The sequence below is a fragment of the Castor canadensis genome, chromosome 8 (assembly GCF_047511655.1).
Source record: "Castor canadensis chromosome 8, mCasCan1.hap1v2, whole genome shotgun sequence".
Lineage (NCBI taxonomy): Eukaryota > Metazoa > Chordata > Mammalia > Rodentia > Castoridae > Castor > Castor canadensis.
The window spans coordinates 88796673-88814348 of record NC_133393.1 but is presented as its reverse complement, the minus strand read 5'-3'; the positions used below and the strand labels follow the sequence as shown (position 1 = coordinate 88814348).

The window sequence follows — 17676 nt, the reverse complement described above, 5'->3', positions numbered from 1 at the left end:
CCTTTTGATTTTGTACTTTGTTTCTGAGATAAGTCTCACTACCTTTGCCCAGGCTGGCCTTGAACTTTCCATCCTCCTATCTCCATCTCCCGAGTAGTTGTCATTACAGATGTGGGCCACCACACCCAGCTCATTTTCCAACTCTTGAGTTGAATGCTTCAATTTTGGTTCTTTTTTTTTTTTTTTAATATAAGATCATTTGGAGATCTTAAATTTCTCTAGAAGTACCATTTTGATGGTCTCCTATCATTCTCATTTGGAGCATTTTAATTAACACATAGTTAAAGCAATGCTGTTATTTGACTCATAAGTTATTTAGCAATCTGTGAGCCACACACAAGCATTTATTGAATACATACTTAGTCTGTGCCTGGTCCTGCTCTGGATACTTGGGAGCAATTAAACTCAACCAACCTTGGCTCCCTACTACTCTGCTTAAGGACCTTCAGTTGCCTGCTTTGTGCTTTGGGTTGGTTGGTTGGTTGGTTGATTGATTTTTTTTTTTTTTTTGAAACAGGGTCTTGCTCTGTAGCCCAGGCTGGCCTCAAGCTTGAGATTACAAACTGCCTCAACCTCCTGAGTGCTGGGATTACAGGCATACACTATCACAGCCAGCTTTGCTTTGTGCCTTTTATCCCTAGGTGACTCTAAACTCTTTAAGGGTAAAGATCCTATCCCACTGCATCCCCAGGGACTTGAGAGTGTTGGGCCCAGATAAAGCCTTCAATAAATTTAAAATGAGTGAAAGAGGGGCTGGCAGAATGACTCAAGTGGTAAGCACACCTGCCTAAATTGAGTAAAAGAATGATTGAATGACATTCCTCCCTAGCTGAGCTCCACCAACCTAAAAATTCCAAGATAGCAGGGCCATGTCTTCTTGACCTTGGGTCCCCAGTGCTAATGCAATGTCTGGCACATGGAAGGGGCACAGCAGGTGTGTGCAATGTAAATGAATGGACAAATGGGAGAAAATTACTTCCCTACCCAAGTACAGAGACTCTCCTGCCCCTTTCCAGCTAGCAGTCTTCAACAGGCCCTGAACAGTGCACAGAGTCTACCACTTCCAAGATCCCCCTCACCTCAGCCCACTCCTGGCAGGTCAATGAACCCCTGACCGAGCCTTCCAATGAACCACCAGCCTTCCTCTGGCTAGAGCAAAAATAAACCCTTATTCAGGTTTGCTTTTTTCTTCTCTGTTAGCTGAGTGAGGTCCAGAGAGGCCAAGGTGTGAGAGGAAGCATTTTGACTTCCCAGAACCATTTTTTACCTGCAGACTGCCTACCATAAGAGCAGAAAAAATAACCAAGCAGGAGAGCTGGTGAGGTGGAGGTTGAAACACAAAGGGTAGGTAGAATTGAGCAGGAGTCCAGCTGTAGTTCCCAGGCTCAGTGTGGAACATCAGAGTTCAGAGGTCTTGGGCCAGGCCTGGAGAGGCAGTGCCCTGGTGACCCTGGTGACTCTGGCTGAAGCTTCCTACAAGGGGAGCCCTGTGTACTCCCTGCGGGCACAGCTTCCCCTTGGGCCCCTTCTCCGGAAAGAAATAGCTGGAGACAAGTGTTGTCTTGAGATTGGGAAGTTCTGGGCCCCAAGAGGGAGACCCACAAGAGGGGAAACAGCAGACAGAAGGATCAGAAATGCCCAGAACTCCCATCACACAGAGGCCTGCAGAGCCTCTGGGGGAAGTCAAACTGACTTCCTGCAAGAGAGGAGGAGGCAGTATGGGAAGGAGGGGTGTTAGAACTAACAAAGAAAAAGGAAGGGGAGCAGACTTGCTCAGCTGCCAGCCTGGGCTGCCAGTCACCAGACAAGAGCCCAGGAAGCCTGAATGAAGAATGAGGAAAACTATAGAAACACAGGTTATAAAGTGGGGTAACCCTTGAAACCTCCACCAGGATATAAGGCAACTGGCACAAGGACTGTCTTACTCACCTGTGCACCCTGGTGAATGAAGGCACGAACATCCCGAGATTGCAGCTACTAAGGGAAGCAAGATGAACCCATCATGGAGCATGCTTTGAGCATCTGCTGTGTATGATACCGGATGATGGGCACACTGGGGACAAAGGAAGGCATAAAGGGTGAAACGGAGTCCATACCCTCAAGGGATGCTGTCCTGGTGTAAGGTAGCCAAGATCCAACTCATAGTCCCTATTGTGCCTAAATTCCCTCTGTCGTGGTCAGCTCGTGCCCCTGTGGACAAGTCATGTGCCTTGGGAGTTTTCTTCTTCTGTCTAAAGATCCCACTGCCTGTCTGTGTTCTTAGGTAGGATCTTCAGCTGGGTCTGGAGATCACATTGACCCAGGCAGATTCATAAAGGAAACCATAGATGTTTTGTTAACTTTACACATACAGCAGCATCCTCACAAGAGAGGTGAAGCAGCAAAGCAGAAAGCTTTTATACTTTTTAGACAAAGAACAATAAATTTCATGAAGAACTGATGAGATAAGGTAGGGATAGGCGCAATAAATTCCAGAGGCATCCCCAGGAGATGTGCAGACGGATGTAAGCTAGTGGAAGATGAGTTTGGTTTGTTATGCTGACACATCGCACATGGATCACTCGTAATAAGGGTGTTCTTGTGTTGATCCAGGGAAGGCGGGTTTCTCACAGGAGTTTTTTGGCTTGCCAGAGGTAGGAAAGGACTGTTCTCAGAGCCCCTTCTCAATTTGGGATCTTCTCAAGCGTAAAATCATCGTGTTCCAGGCTAAGGTATTTGAGGATATTATGTCCTTAACTCCTGTAGTCAGCACCATGAGGTCCTGGCCTCCTGAATTCCCTGGGCAGCACAACACTCCCAAGGGGGCGGCAGAAATAGTAATTGGGACTCAAGTCTGCAGAGTAAATCTTGGCTCTGGCCCAGTGGTCTTGAGCACCCCCAGGGGTAAACAATAGTCACCTCATAGATTTGTTGTGAAGTTTCAATAGATGATATATGATAAAAGAGTTTAGTTCCATGCCTGGAGCACAGTAAGTGCTTAATAATAACCATAAGAGCAAATGCACCCACTTTTGTAAGCCTTTCCCCCAACCCCAGTGAAACTGGAATACAGCTGGCCCAGGTGGCCAGGTGGTTAAGCATCATCCCCCAGCCCCACCAGCCGCTCCTTCCCCTGGAAAGGCCCAGGCGTGGAAATCTGTTGTGGACACTGAGGATTAGAGAGGGTGAGGAAATGGCCCAGCCCTTCCTCTTCCCTTCCTGAACTGACTGCCCAGACCCCAGTGCAGAAGGGAAAGATCAGTCCTGTTCCTCCAGCCTGCGCCCTGGCAGCCACTGCCCTCTGCTGGTAACCGTAAGACCAGCACTTCCAGGAGCAGAGAAGGAAGAAAGTAAATGGAGATTTGTTTTGTTTTATTTTGAATTTTTGTTTTGGTTTTGGTGGTACTTGGGTTTGACGTCAGGCCCTCGTATCACGCAGTCTGCCAATTTGAGCCCTGATTCCATCCCTTTTTGCTTTTTTAGGTTATTTTTTAGATAAGGTCTTGTGTTTTTTGCCCAGGCCAGCCTGGCCTACTTGGACACCTCCAGTGCAGCTGGTAGTGCTCACCACCACTCCTGGCTTGTTTGTTGGAGATGGTGTCTTGATAAATTTTTTTTTCTGCCAGGCTGACCTTGAACTGTGATCCTCCCCATCTCTGCCTCCTGAGTCACTGAGATTTCGGACTTAATGACCACACCCCGCAGATAGAAGCATTTCTAAGTGCTAATTCAGGACTCCAATACCCACACACTTGGCTCAAATCTCAGGGCTGAGCCCCCTCCTCCTTGTGATGCCCCTTTCCCAGCAGAGGCAGGCTTAGCACCTTCCATTGAGAGGCCACCACAGCCCCTAGGCCTCAGAGACTCCAGGCCACCTCGGGTGCTCATTCCATCCCTACCACAACTGCCTCCTTCTCATTGTTCAGACCTAGGTTAAGTCACTTCCTCCATGGAGCCCTTCCTGGATAGATGTCAGTTAGACTTGAGCAATGGGGAAATGCAGAAGAAAATTAAAATGGAGAATCCTTGTTCAATGCCTATGTCTGACAGTCCCATTCTCTCTCTCTCAACCTATTTGTTCGCATGGTGCAAATTAAACTTTTCTTAACATAGGCTTTTGTAACATACCTGCAAATCATAAAAGAAACCCCAATATGACCAATAAGAAGGAAGCTTGCTATGGTCAAACCCTCCTCAAGAGCCTATGTCATTATGTCTCCCTGCCCTGGTTCCAAATGAGAAATGCATTCAGGTCTAAACCAATTAAGGTGGACTACTTTGATGGAAAGTTGTCTTTTGCCCATTAACACATCATTATAATCTTATTGTATTTTTTAGCTTTCTTCCCCCTCTCTCGCCCCATAATCACATGTATAGAGTGATTTCTTTTTTTTCTTTTTTTTTTTTTTTGGTGGTACTGAGGCTTGAACACAGGGCCTTTCACCTGAGCCACTCCATCAGCCCTATTTTTGTGAAGGAGGATTTTTCGAGATAGGGTCTCACCAAACTATTTGCCCTGGCTGGCATTCGAACCACTGTCCTCCTGATCTCTGCCTTCTGAGTAACTAGATTTATAGGCATGAGCTACCGATACCTAGCTAGAGTGATTCTTGACACCTGTGTTGATGTTCTGTCTTACCATGTGTAGTGTGGTAGCCTTCTGGTTCTTCTTTCTCTGATCCTCAGTAGCATTGGGTCAGGAAAAGAGAAACCTTACTAGGGACTTCAACATAGCCACTACAGGAACTCATGGCAGGAACAAACTGGATGTTCTAGAGATCAGCAAGCACAGGAAACAAGGCCAGCCCTAGGGCCAAAGGAGGCTGCCTCACCCTAACCCAGGAGCCAGGAAAGGCCCAGGGGCCTAGTTCCTGGACTTAGAGGCAGGGGAGCTGAAGAGAATAAGACTTCTTCCTTAAATTGGAAACAGCTGAGACTTAAAAACTGGGCTGTTCTTATAAGGTGGCCAAGTTCGTGTGGGAGGAGGGAGAATGCCAGTCAGGGAAGGGGACCAGGCTGTGCCAAGTCTCCTGGGCCATTGCTGAGCCTTAGCTCTGACTGAATGAGATGAGGTCTCAGGGTAAAGGGGAGGCTGGATCCCCACTCCATCGTCAGGGGCAGAGGGCCAGAGCAATGCAGCGGTACTTCAGAACAGTACTGTAAAATAGACAAAGTGTCTAGAACGTTCTCAGACTATATTTGACAAGGAATAAAGGACAGAAAGCCCTTCTCTGCCAGTCTCTGTCCTCTACCCCGTAATTTCCATTCCAGAGAAACAAGAGGAGTGTAAGTTACATTGTGACTGGCCTTAGGATATCCTTCTCCCACTAGAAAGTTAGTTCCCTGAGATAGGTGTCACCACATGTGACTTGCTTATTACTGTATCACCCCACACCTGGCACTTAGTAGGTGCTCATTAAACCTATGTTGAAGAGATTGCACAGACACACCAGAAATGGAGACCCAGCACTTGTAACAACCTCCAGGGGGAGGCCTGAACTTGGCACCTGGCAGACATTGACCCATTTCCAGAGAGGCTGAGTGACTTGACTAGGGTCACCAGAGGCAGAGATGGAGTCAGACCTCGAGTCTGTCTGACTCAAGAGTCCTTGCCTTGTCACCCTATCCCCTTCACTGTCACAAAGGGCCAGCTCACTCTGCCTCACCAGAGGGATGCACAGGGCAGTTGGTCACTATCCCCTCCATAGGACTCATCCAGGACCTCAAACCACCAACCAGACCCCTCTCCCAGGATGAGGGGAGGTCCCTGGGGCCATCCCTCAGGGGAGGTGGGAGCAAGGTTTGTGTGGCCCCTTTTCTTTCCCCCCCCTCCCACCCACACACACTCCCAGGCAAGTGTGTACCTGCATTTCAGCCCTGCCCTTCACCTCCTGTGGGCTCCCCATCATCTTCAGGCTCCGAGTGCCCCCTGCTGGCCACTGCCCAATCAGCATGCCTTGCAGGGAGCCAAATACCTGACCTGGGCTCTGGGACCCCATGGTAGGTTCTCAGTCTCTGCTTAGAGGTGAAGAAACCCCAGCCTGCCCTTGCCCCCAGCCTAAACCCCTCTCCTTTTATCGCCCCTTCTTCCTCAACCCCCATTCCTACCATTCTTCCCCTTCCTACATGCCCTTCCTTCAGGTTCTCAGAAGCCCCTGTGCCATGCACAAGGCCATCACATAACCTGTGTGACACTGACTGAAAACAGATTCCAAGCATGTGCTGAGGTAAAAGCCTGAGAAGAGGAGAGAGGGTGAGATGAGAGGGTGCTCATTTTGGACAGGACCACGTGGCATAGAAACACGGCTCTCTGAAGACACACACACACACGTGCACAGCCTGTGGACACACCTGCACAGGTGAGTGCACATGCATACACATGTATATGACATGTGGCACTGTGAGTTACATAAGTGAACATGAATATCTGTGTGTACCTCTCTGTGCAGGTGTTCCACACACACACTTATGCCTGTGTACACACACCCCCCCTCAGTGAATGCTCACATGCACACACTTCCAAACATCCTGGGGTCCAAAGTCAGACAGACCTCAATTTGAACCCTGGCTTGGCCTTTCCACTCCCTTGCTCAGTGACTTTGAGTATGTGTGACTTTCAGAGCCTCAGTTTCCCTGTGTATGAAAGTAGATAATGAGGACAGCTGCCAGTAGGATTTTGAGGATAGAGGATCATGCAGCAGGCCTGACACATAGTAAGCAGTCAGCAGCGTCACCCTCAGGCCTGCGTGTGACTGCTTATTCAGTAAGGAGAAGGTTCCCATCTGTGCTGTGAGGCAATGAGGCCTCTGAGCCTAGAGAGCCCTCACACAGGTACACACATGAACGTGCACACACGCACATTTGCACACCGGCCTGCACTGTATCTCTGTTTGTTTACAGAGGCTGCTTAGCTGCAAGCTGAGGTCAGAGCACGAGGGCCCACACAGAGCCCAGCCCTCCCAGCATCCTGTTGGGACAGGGCCTGGCAAGATGCCTGCATTCCTGCTGCTTTCCCACTTCCTCTCAGCCCAAACATTTGGAAAAGTGGAGACCTTAGGGACTCACTCATCCTCTCAGATATGTCCCAAGACTAGGGGAGCCTGGGGTTCTCCTGGGGGCTCTCCAGCCTGTCTATTAGCCCCCTCCCCAACTTCATCTGAGACTGTGCCTCTTGACAGGGCAAGAGGCCCATCACATACATGCTCTCCCCATGGCCTCCTGGAAAAAGTGTTCCACTCACCCTAGGACCCCAAGTCTCCCTATAAACCCCTGCCTTGCCTGGCTGTCCCCGGGCCTGGCCCAGAGGGAAAGGAGTTCCTTGACCTATGTTCAGAGGAGAGAACAGCTTGAGATGAGCTCACTCTAAAAGCCCCTGGGAGATCAGACCAACCACCAGGCCCTGTGTGGTTTCAAAGTCACCCCTTGAGGTGTAGTCTTCAGTCACCATGCTCTCAAAACTATAAGGCCCCAAAGGGCTGATCTGGGACCCCTCCCCTGCCTCTCCTCATCCCAGGCAGGCAGGGAGTACCTGCCAAAAACTGATGTCATACTCAGCATACAATGAGCCCCTTCATCTATTCTCTGAAAACAAAACTGTCCAAAAAGTAGCCAGTGTTGCCCAGTTAGGTCCACCCTCTTCCACTTCCTCCAAAATTGGGTGAGGCCACCTCACTTCAAGTTTGGGGGTATAGTAGGCAGCACAGGTATCCATCAGGGGATGAGATCTTGGAACTATGAATGTAAGCTGTCCCATTTTACAGAAGGAGAACTGAGACCCAAACAGAGGAAGAGCCTTGCTTTAAGCCACACACCCTTTGGGTCAGCAGAGAGGGGCCTCCTTACCACCCCTCTTTGAAGGCAGCCCAGAGTGGCTGCAGAGGGCCAGCCTCAGAGCTAACAAGATCCGAACTGCCCAGCCACAGTCCCTTCTGGAATTTCCAGGGCAGAACTCTGGTAGAATTAGAGTGTTGGTGGTGAGGCTACAACCAGGCCTGGATCTGGGAAGAGGGACCCAGAACATTTTCTGAGGCTGACATCTCTCTATCACTGTGAGATTAGATAATAGGGAAAGAGCACTGGACTGGGAGTCAAGGGTCTATGGTTCTGCTCCTCCTTCTGCTACTAACTCACTGGAGGAACTTGAGCCTCAATTTACTCACCTGTCAAATGGAGACGATGTTTGTACCCCCTCCCACACACAGACACCATTCCATACTGCCAGAGCCTTTGTGGCTCCATTCTCTCCCTCCATCAGACCAGTCATGAGCCTCCCTACTGCCCCCTCTGTCTCGGTCTTGCAGGTCAAGGTCATCAGAAGTTGAGAGTGAGCCACTCTCCAGGCTCCACCAAGTTCAGCATGTCCCCAGCTTCCCCTCAGAGCCATCAGACAGGAGAGGCCAGGCCAGTTGATGAGCACAAACCAAACTTTGTGTTTCACTGTCCCACCCCCACCCCATCCCCAGCTGAGGACCATTGTGAGGAAGCTTTGTGAGGGGACTTTCCCTGGGGGAGCTGCCAAACTGAGGAGGAGGTGGACAGGACATCATCGCCTCTGTACAGATCAACATTCAACAGCACGCAGCCAGGACCATCACTCTCCCAACAGCTGAGAAACAGCGTATGTGGGAAGCCTCTAATGCAGACACTAGAAGTCTGGCCCCCAACTTCCCACCAGCCGGGCAGATGGGTCTCATGCTCCCTTTCCAACTCTAACTCAGGCACTCAGATCTGCATGCGCCCCCGCAATCGGGGGACAGAGGCACAAGCAGGGCCCTAGTTGATTGCGGGGAGAGGTTGCCAGGTCACCGGGAAGGGGCTAGGAAGCCTCTGTTGCCGCATCGCCAACACCTGGTGTACACCCGCCCGCAGGCCGACTTGTTCGGGCAGGAAGGCCGCTCGGGTCCGCCGGCACAGGACAGGACAGGACAGGACGCGGGCGGCGCCGCCACATCTGAGCCCCGCCGCATTCCGGGGCGCCCCGCCCGGGCAGGAAAAGGAGCCTCCCAAAGCCGGTCGGCCACCGCCCTCTGCCGGCCGCTGCGGGCTGCTGCAGGCCTGGGAAAAGACGGCCAGTTCAGAGGGTGGGGCGTCCATCCGGCCCCCAGACCCCGGGAGCCTCCCACCGCCTCACCCCACCCCATCAGTCATTCATCAATGACTGGAACAGGGCTGGGGTTCTGGAGAAGGACAAAGGCAGAGCCCACAGAAGCCTTGCCTTCTACCCTCTGACCTGCCAACGCTCTGAGGCACCCACCCCCCCCACACACACCGCATTAGCCACGCCCTATACACAACCTGCCTGCAGCCTGGCTAGAGAAGTGGTCTCCAGTTCCTGGACACCCCTTGCCTAGGAAGGACTGGAGCCTGCCTCTGAGCCCCTCATGCCCCTCCAAGCCCACCTGCCAGGCTGCTCTGGGTCTCCCCTCCTCCTCTTGCTCACAGCCCAGATAAGTTTTCCCCTGACTGCCGGGTCCCTTGGTCCTTGTCTACCTCTTCCAAGACCCCTCAAAAACCAGAGTCAAACACTTGCTCCAGACAAACATTAGACTTCTGCTTTATAAGTGTTCACACATTTAATCCACCTGCCCCTAACCCTGTACGTTCTCTCCTCCCACACATACACTAATGGCAGGCACACACATACACACACACACACTCCTAGTCCAGTGGCCTGGGCTCCTGCCTGCTGGCAGCGTTGAGCACAGTCTGCTGTTCCCTAGCCAGAGCCGCCCCTTCCCAGCACTGTGCCCAATACTCAGGCAGTTCCTTGACCGCAGATGCTAGGAAGTAGCACTGATTCTAGTCCTAGCCACACATACTGTCTAGGATTCAAGGTAGGCTGGGTTTTTTTCAATTCACAATGTGCTCTCCTCAACCCTTCCAGGGTCACTGTGTTTTGTATACAGTAAGTGCTCACTAACTGCATAAACTAACAATTATTTACAGCCTGTGACCCTGCTGTCAGTCCTCCTTGAGCCCAGGCCAACAGAAACCACACCACCTGCCTCCAGTGGCATGGCCCTCTTGGCTTTTAGAACTTTACTATGAATCTTGATCCAGGCCCAAAGAAGCCATGTCAGTGACCTGGAGGCGGTGGTGACCTGGTCACCACCTCTTCCCTCTAAGCCCTCCAGGACCTAGGCCAGGAGGGAAAAAAAAGTCCAAGTTCACATGTGGTCAAATGCCCCCATTTAGAAAACTGACCCAGAAGTCCTGGTGGGCTGGACCTACAGCATCTGCTCCAGAGATTCCCATCTGGACCATCAAGAAGTCAGCCAGCCATGCCCTGGGCATGTGTTTGAAGGGCTGTGGACTGGGAGGGTGGAGACCCCCTCGGTGCATCCCAGAACAGAAGCTGAGGGGGCCAATCCAGGGCCAAAAAGGCCTTTCTCACAATTGCAGCTTCCCGTGTAGTGAGGTAGTAAGTTCCCCACTGTGTGGTCTACTCAAACCCTTAACAAATACTTAGTAAGCCCCAGTCAGTGTCAAGGGCTGCCTGCAGCACTGGGGACCAGGCTGGCAGCAGACATGGAAAGGATGTCAGGTGGCTACCAAGATGCAGAGTCGGGGCTGATGACAGGCAGAGCTCACTGAATTGTAACGTGAATGCAGCAGGTATGGAAAGCCAATGGAGAGGCCAGCAAACTGAGGAAAGAGAAGAGAAAAGGGCAGCCCCAATTGGAATTCACAGTGGCGCCTCAGTTATCCCCAAGCCTCACAGTAGGAACAGAAGAGACATGAGGGCACTTGTAATCCTGACCTGCAACTTTCTGTAGCCCGAGAGGTATCCCCCAAGGGATAGGGGACTTGAAACAGCAAAAGAGATAAGAGTTAGACAATGAGCAGAACTTCCTGCTCTAGCTGTCTGAATTCCAAACCAGAGCCGGGGAGATTCCCTGAGCCCCAGGGCTTTCAGGAGGGGTTGTGACCAGTGGGATTTAGTCCTTTCTGCCTTGAGCAGGGACTCAGGGCACACTCTAAGGGCTGCTTCAGGCAGGGGAGGTTGCAAAGGGAGAGGTGGCTCTGCATTGGCTGCTCTCAGGTATCTGTTTTCTTCACACAGCAGAAACTGCTGTGTCAGCCACCCTGGAAATCATGGTGCTGGGAGTGGGCAAGTCAGGAGGCTGTGGTGACAGTGGCAGAGAGGAGAGACCCTGCCAGGGATCCTCTCTGAGGGAGAATACTGAGGGACGGGAGTCCTGGGTTCTAGAACCAGCTCTGAGCTCCACCGTGAGGGGCTGGGCTAGGACCTACCCAGAGACTCCCAGCTTCTGTACTTCCAGGACCACCAAAAAGCCACTTCCCCCAACTCACTGACAGAGCAGTGAGTACTGGCACCTCCAGGCCCAGCTCTGCCCTTACCTTGCTGCTGTAAACCCCCTGCCAATGCGACTCTAGAGGGGCTGTGGCAAGGACTAAACTAAATAATGCTTGAAAGGGGCTCTATGAATGTGAAGTAGACACTTTCATCTCCAAGGTCAAATTCTATGAGCTCACACTTGGCACATACAGGACACCCAGCATAGAACCAGACAAAACACGTCGCAACCAAGTGCAAGAGAGGACAGGAAGGGTAGGCCGGGGGCTTGGGGAGGCTGCCCTGCAAGGAAGGAAGTAGGGGGGAGCCAGGAAGGGGGCACTAAAGGCAGAGAAACAGGTCAACCGCTCAGGCCCTCTCTGTATGGCCCCACGGGGATGTGGCCAAGCTGAGCAGGCCACCCTGACAGAGCCCTGAGCAGACTTAGAAGGCCACCACCCTGGGAGCCTAGGCAGGGAGCAAGCACCTGGGCATGATTGGTGGGGCCTGGACCACTCCATGGAGCTTAGGATCCAGTGCCCCTGGTCCACTCCTCACCCTGCAGCAGAAGAAGCTGAGTCCCAGAAAAGAGGGTTCACCTAGCCAGGGTAACAACAGCCATGAAACTGACTCTCCAGTCCCAGCTACCTCTTCTGCCCCCCCAGCAGGGGCAGGTAGGTGAAGCCTCCACAGCTAAGTGCCCCCTGGGGTCTGGAGTAAGACACTGGGACTCTGTGAGGTGAGGGGTGTGGGGTGGCTGGGCTCAGTGCCAGCTCTGGGACAGCACAGAACTCAAGGCTTTGCCTGGACCTGGCAGTGGGCCTAGAGGCAAGAAGGCAGGCTGGTCCTCTCCCCACCTGGCAGAGGCATTTGTTACCTAATAAGGTGCTTTCTCCTTCCCTGGAACAGCTTCTGACAAAACCTGCAGGCGTGTGGGTGGAGGGGGGGGGGCGGAGGGGGTGGGGCCAGTTGTAGCCTCACACTGCACCCCATCTCCAACCTGCTGTTTCACAGGAATCCCTGTCTGCCAGAGAAAATCAGCCAGACTGGGCAGCCTCCCTCTGAGGCCTCATGCCTGGCCTACAACAGGGTCCCTAGCTTCCCATCCTTCTCTCTGTGAGACAGTTTAGAGCTCATTAATCTGCACTGCCTCCCTCACACCCCATTTACAGCCCAACTGGCTCTCCTGGACCCCCCACCCTCTCCCCCCACCCACAGACACAGAGAATCACATGTGAAGAAAGGGGGTGTTCCCCCGGGTACCCACACTTCCTGTCCTGTCCTTGGAGACAGGAAACCTCGCTCCCCAACGAGGAAGACACCCCATAGAGCCTACAGCTTCCTTTTTACCCCACAAAGAAGGAGAGTCCAGGTGCCTGCAGAAGGACAGTAGTAGGCCATGTCAGTCTATCCTCAGAGGCAGTGGCAGACCTAGGACCAGGTCCAGTGCTTTCTCAGCTGCCCCTCCACCATCAACCAAGGGAAAACCAGGCCCCGATCCTGGGCGGCCCTGCCTGATTGTGAACTGGGGGATGCCTAGGGGTTCCAAATGTTGAGGTGACCTACATGGGGGACAGAGACCATGCCGCCATCACTAATGTCCTCACACCTGGCTCAGGCCAGACCACAGTGACAAAGCACCTGATGAGGAGGCTTGAGGCAAGCTGGACATTCACAAGTCATGTGAGTTTGGACAACTATAGCCTCCTGTGGTCCCAGTTCCCCATCTGTGAAGTGGAAAGCGCAGGACCTTCCTTCCCAGAGTTAAGGGTCCAGGGGGTTGACAAGGGAGACAGTTGGCTCCCAGCAACCCCAAGTGCCCTCTGTGAGGCAGCTGAGGAGGTCTGTGTGCTTTGTAGGGTCTCTGCTATGCCTGCAGCTTTCAAATTCAGTTCCAACCCCTCCAGGCCCTGACACAGCCCACCCACCCCCCTTCCCAGGGAGTGACCAGGGAAGAGAAGGAGGACAAATGTCACTGCTAGGCTGCTCTAGGGATCCAGGGCCCTTAGTCACCAAGAAACATATTGGGAACACTCATAGCATTACCAACAAAAGTACCCCCGCCATGCAGGCCCCTCTGTACCCAAGCCACCATGCCCTGGCCCAGTGGGTGGCTGTGTGTGTCTGTTGTGCAGCCAGGCAGCTCTACCACACCCTGGTGACTCAGGACTGCGGCATGCACTTGCCTGGCCAGTGGGAGAGCAAAGCCACCAGCTCAGGGCCTCGGCATTCATCCTGAGTCACAAACAGACACACCTACCCAGGGCCCCCACCCCTCCTAGCTGGTCCCACTCCAGGAATCACGAGCCCCCCAAGCCCCTGAGGCGGTGGCAGAAGAGAGGCAGCCCCTTATCTGATGGGGCCTGCCCAAGACAACTGACTGAGGAATCAGGAGCTGAGCCACCAAAGCCTGGAGGGCACAGGCACAGAGCAGGACCCAGGGCCACCAGGACACCAGGCTGTTACCCCACAGCATGAGCATCCAAATACAGGGTTTTTCAGGGGCTAGGCCTAGAGGGTAATGGAGGCCATGGGTAAAACTGGGTCACGGACACACGCAGACCCAGCCCTGACCCTAGTCCCTGAGTTTGGCCCCCAAATGTGTGGGAATCAGGACAGAGTGAGACAAACAGTACTTCAGGCAGCCATTCTGCTTCCCCACCTGCACCTGGGAGTGAGGCCTGTCAGTGGAGGTAGGCCTCAACCTGCTGAGCCCACCGCCAGCCACAGCTCAAAGAAGGAGCCAGAGCTCTCAGACAGGGTGGTCCAGGATGAGGGAAGAGGTGAAAGGCTGAGGCAAGAGGACATATGGGATGAGGGCCACAACATACCATTCCCTGGCAGGGAGGAGTTCTAGGCCCTTCACAGGTCCTACTTCAGCAGACACCAGGCCTTAAAGTCTGGGACTCATTAAAGGATGCCTCCTCTTGCAGCCCACCTGAACTCAAAAAGGTCTTGCTAGCACCAGGGTCCCCAACCAAGGCCACAGCTGAGAACAAACCAGTCAACGGGGAGAAGGAAGGCCCAGCAGGACTCCACAGGGCAGCAAGACTATGTGCTCCCAAACTCTCCATAGCTCCAGTGCCTAAACCAGCATGGAAACCCTCCCTAACCCAACCTAAACCAACCTGGCCCACTACGCCAGCCTGTGCTGCCCCTCACCCTCTCCCAGAACTCACCAGTACAGCTGACGCTGTACTAACTTCAACCTCAGCCCCAACTCTGAACTGTCCCCCCAACTCTACCCTCTACCAATTTCACTCCAAGTCTGGTTGCTTCTCTATACCCAAGACTTCCCCCATCTTCACAACTCAGCCCCAAACCAGGTGCATCCCAAACCCCAACTCAGACCACACTCAGGCCCTAAATTCCAATGTCAGCCCACCCCTGCCCACACCCCCACAGCATTCCAAAAGCCCTGCCTTTCTCAAAGGTTCTTCCTTAAACCTAATCCCTAATCCACACCCAGGAGCACCCCACACCCTGCCTCTGTCCTCCCTGCCAGCCCTACCCTACACTCCCCATGCCACAAGCTCTCCACCATCCCCCTCTTCTACCCCAAATGCCCCATCTGTGTCCACTGTCTGGCAAAGGGGAACTCGCTGGATAGGGCTGTGTCTGGGAGCTTGGACAGGGTGTGGACCCAGAGAAGTGGGACAGACGCCCACATGCCTGGGTTATGAGTCACCACAGAGGGGCAGGGGCTGAGGAGAGGATATTCTTCCCAGGTAAGAGCAGCAGGCACCCTGCCCCCAGGGCTCCCAGTGGCGGCTCACTCTATGCCAGGACTTCCAAGGGTCCTCCAGAATCAGAGCCCGCTGGCCTGCTCCAGCCTGCCACCCTCCTGGCAAACAGTTCAGAGCAATCCAGTGCCACTGAGCCTGCCCAGCTAGGAGCCCTCTGCAGGACAACCTCCAGCCCACTCCTTAGTGGACCTTAGGATACCCACACCTTAGGGGAGGGGTCAAATCCAGGCCCCTAGGTTGGAACAGGGGCCAACACACCCAGAGCCAGCACCCCTCCAACCCCAGCTCTGCCCCTCCCACAGAGTGTCCTGCCCTGTCCTAAAGCCCCCGAAGTTCAGTTGAAGACCCACCCCTAGCCAGCCACCATTTGGGAAGACCTCTGCACCCTCTTTCACTTCCAGAGTAACTGCTCTAGGTAGCTGGGAGGATGTCCCAACCCCAGCCTGAAGCCTTGTACTGCAGCTCCCGTCACAGGCTCCCTAGGGCCCCTCTCAGACAAGCACAAGTCCCCAGGCTCCTGAGGCCTGCACAGACTTATCTCATCCCTCAGTCCCTGGGAAGCTGGACCACCCTCAGTGGGCCCCGTCCTTAGCCTGCCACCATCCTGTTGGAAGACCCAGCCCACAAAATGGGACAACCAGGAGCTGTGTCCCACTCCATGGTGGGCTAGAATGACTCATGAAGTCCTAATTTGTCACATATCACTCAGTGGGGTTGAGACACAAACTCCATTGCCCCACCTCAGGCCTCAGCCAGGCCACAGCTCATGCCAGAAACCTGGTCAGGGATGTCTGGGGGCAGTAGGAGATAGGAGGAGGCAAAGGACTCAAGAATGGCTAAGGCCAGGTCCCAGGCCAGGACATCCCCAGACCTAGGATGTTCTTCCAGCTGTCAAACTCTGATTTCTCACAGTGTAGTCTGAGGGGAAAGAGGTTTTCCTCCGAGGGAATCATCTCTCCTTCTAGTTGCCAGCTGGGCTGAGGCCCACTAGCACCTCTTGTGCCCACTCCACAGGTCTCCTTGGCTTGGGTCCTACCTTCCACTCCAGCTCATGCTGAGCAGAGGACTCAGCTTTGCCTGATTCAGAGGGCTACACCGGGTCTTCCAGAAGCCCAGCTCGATAGTGGCACTGCCACAGTTCAAATACTTCAGCCTGCTGCCTGGGAACTTCACTGCAGCCTCCTCACTAGCAGTCAAGGCCCCCCACAACCTTACAACCCAGCCCAGCAGCCTGGTGCCACTGCTTCCCACCCACAGCCCAGCCCAGTCACTCAGGACTCCTGATGCCTGCTATACAGGCCCCACAGCTTCCACTTCATGCCTAGAAGGCCCTCTCCCATTCCCCCGAAATCCCATCTTTCCTTCCAGGCCAGCTCCATGCCACCCCCACCACCTCCAGCCTACCATCAGAGGGGTCTCCCTTCTCTAGAGCCCAGACTAATGAACTCTGAGCTCTGATGACCTCTCCCTTCCCCGTCCTGCAGCTGCAGTGGCTCTGTGCACCCTCCGTACCTCCCCCCTTGAGCCACACATTCTCTGACCACAATTCCCTCTGGGGGCTATGATTCATGGGGGTCTCCTCCTGACACCTCCATCCCTCCTGCTACCATGCGGAGGCCAGGGGCTAGTTCACAGCTCTGAACCTCATGGCAGTCCTGTGGCCTCCATGTTATTGTCCCCATGTCACTTACAAGGATTAGGGCTACAACAATTAAAGTGATGGTGCAAGTGGCAGAATGGGGATTTGACCTCAACAACTCCTCTCTGTAGGAGGCTGAAGCCCCACCCCACATGGGTGAAAAGATGAGGCTCCCAGAGGAAGGATGTTGGGGGTGGGTGGAAGAGGGGGGAAGCAGAGCACCAGGTTCAGCCTTCCACCCTAGTGCTTGTAACACTGCTGTGGGATTCCCAGGCCTGGGGGCAGCCAGCCAGAGAGCCTTTATACAACCCATGCCATAGCTCATGCCCCAGGCACACACACACACTTCTAGCCATGTGTGCACACTCTGCTCCCCCAGCCCCACACCCTACTGCCCTCACCCATGTAGCCATGCTCCCCAAAACCCACCCCTCTCCAGGTCTCTGCACCACACCCAGACTTGCTAGGCAAGCTGGGCAGGCCAGGTGCCCAAGGAGAGCTCCAGCGGCCCCACCCCCACTAAGAGCCAGCGGGCGGGGGTTCCGTGGAGCAGGAGCGCCTCCAGCCGACACGCATGGGACAGACAAGGACAGGGACTCAATCCAGGCCTCAGGCCTCAAAGAAGAGTCCTCTGTGTCCCACCACTTCTTGACTTCACTAAGCACGTGGGCCCAATCAGAGGAGGTGGGCCAGGAGGGAGGGGCAAGGAAGGGCAGGTCTGGGCACTGCACAAGCAAGAACACACAGCAGGGAACAGTAGAAAGGCAGAGGGGGCTTTTGGACTTGGTGGTGGGTTGCACTGGGGTCTGCAGGAGAAGGAAGACTCTGATGAGACTCCCAGGTTCCAACACCAGCAGCCCAGGAAGCAGCTGAAGAGCTTGTCGTGGACATGCCTGGTTTGAGTGACCTGAGCAGCATCCCAGAGAGCCCAGCAGGAAGTGCATGCTCAGTCTGCAGCTCCAGAGAGTCAGGGATGTGGCAGGAAGCAGGGAGATTCCTCACACCACTGTTGGCCA

At 53.8% G+C, this 17676-nt stretch overlaps 1 long non-coding RNA gene across 1 annotated transcript in view; it reads right to left on the bottom strand.

Annotated features, from left to right (window-relative positions):
- LOC141425757 (uncharacterized) overlaps positions 1–5272 on the bottom strand; it is a 35199-nt gene extending 29927 nt beyond the window's left edge. Inside the window, exons 1-2 of the long non-coding RNA XR_012450843.1 lie at positions 4619–5272; positions 1930–2053 (exon numbers count right to left, since the gene is read on the bottom strand). This is a non-coding gene — a long non-coding RNA (uncharacterized lncRNA). The remainder of the gene's footprint in view (positions 1–1929; positions 2054–4618) is intronic.
- Positions 5273–17676: the final 12404 nt, after the last annotated feature.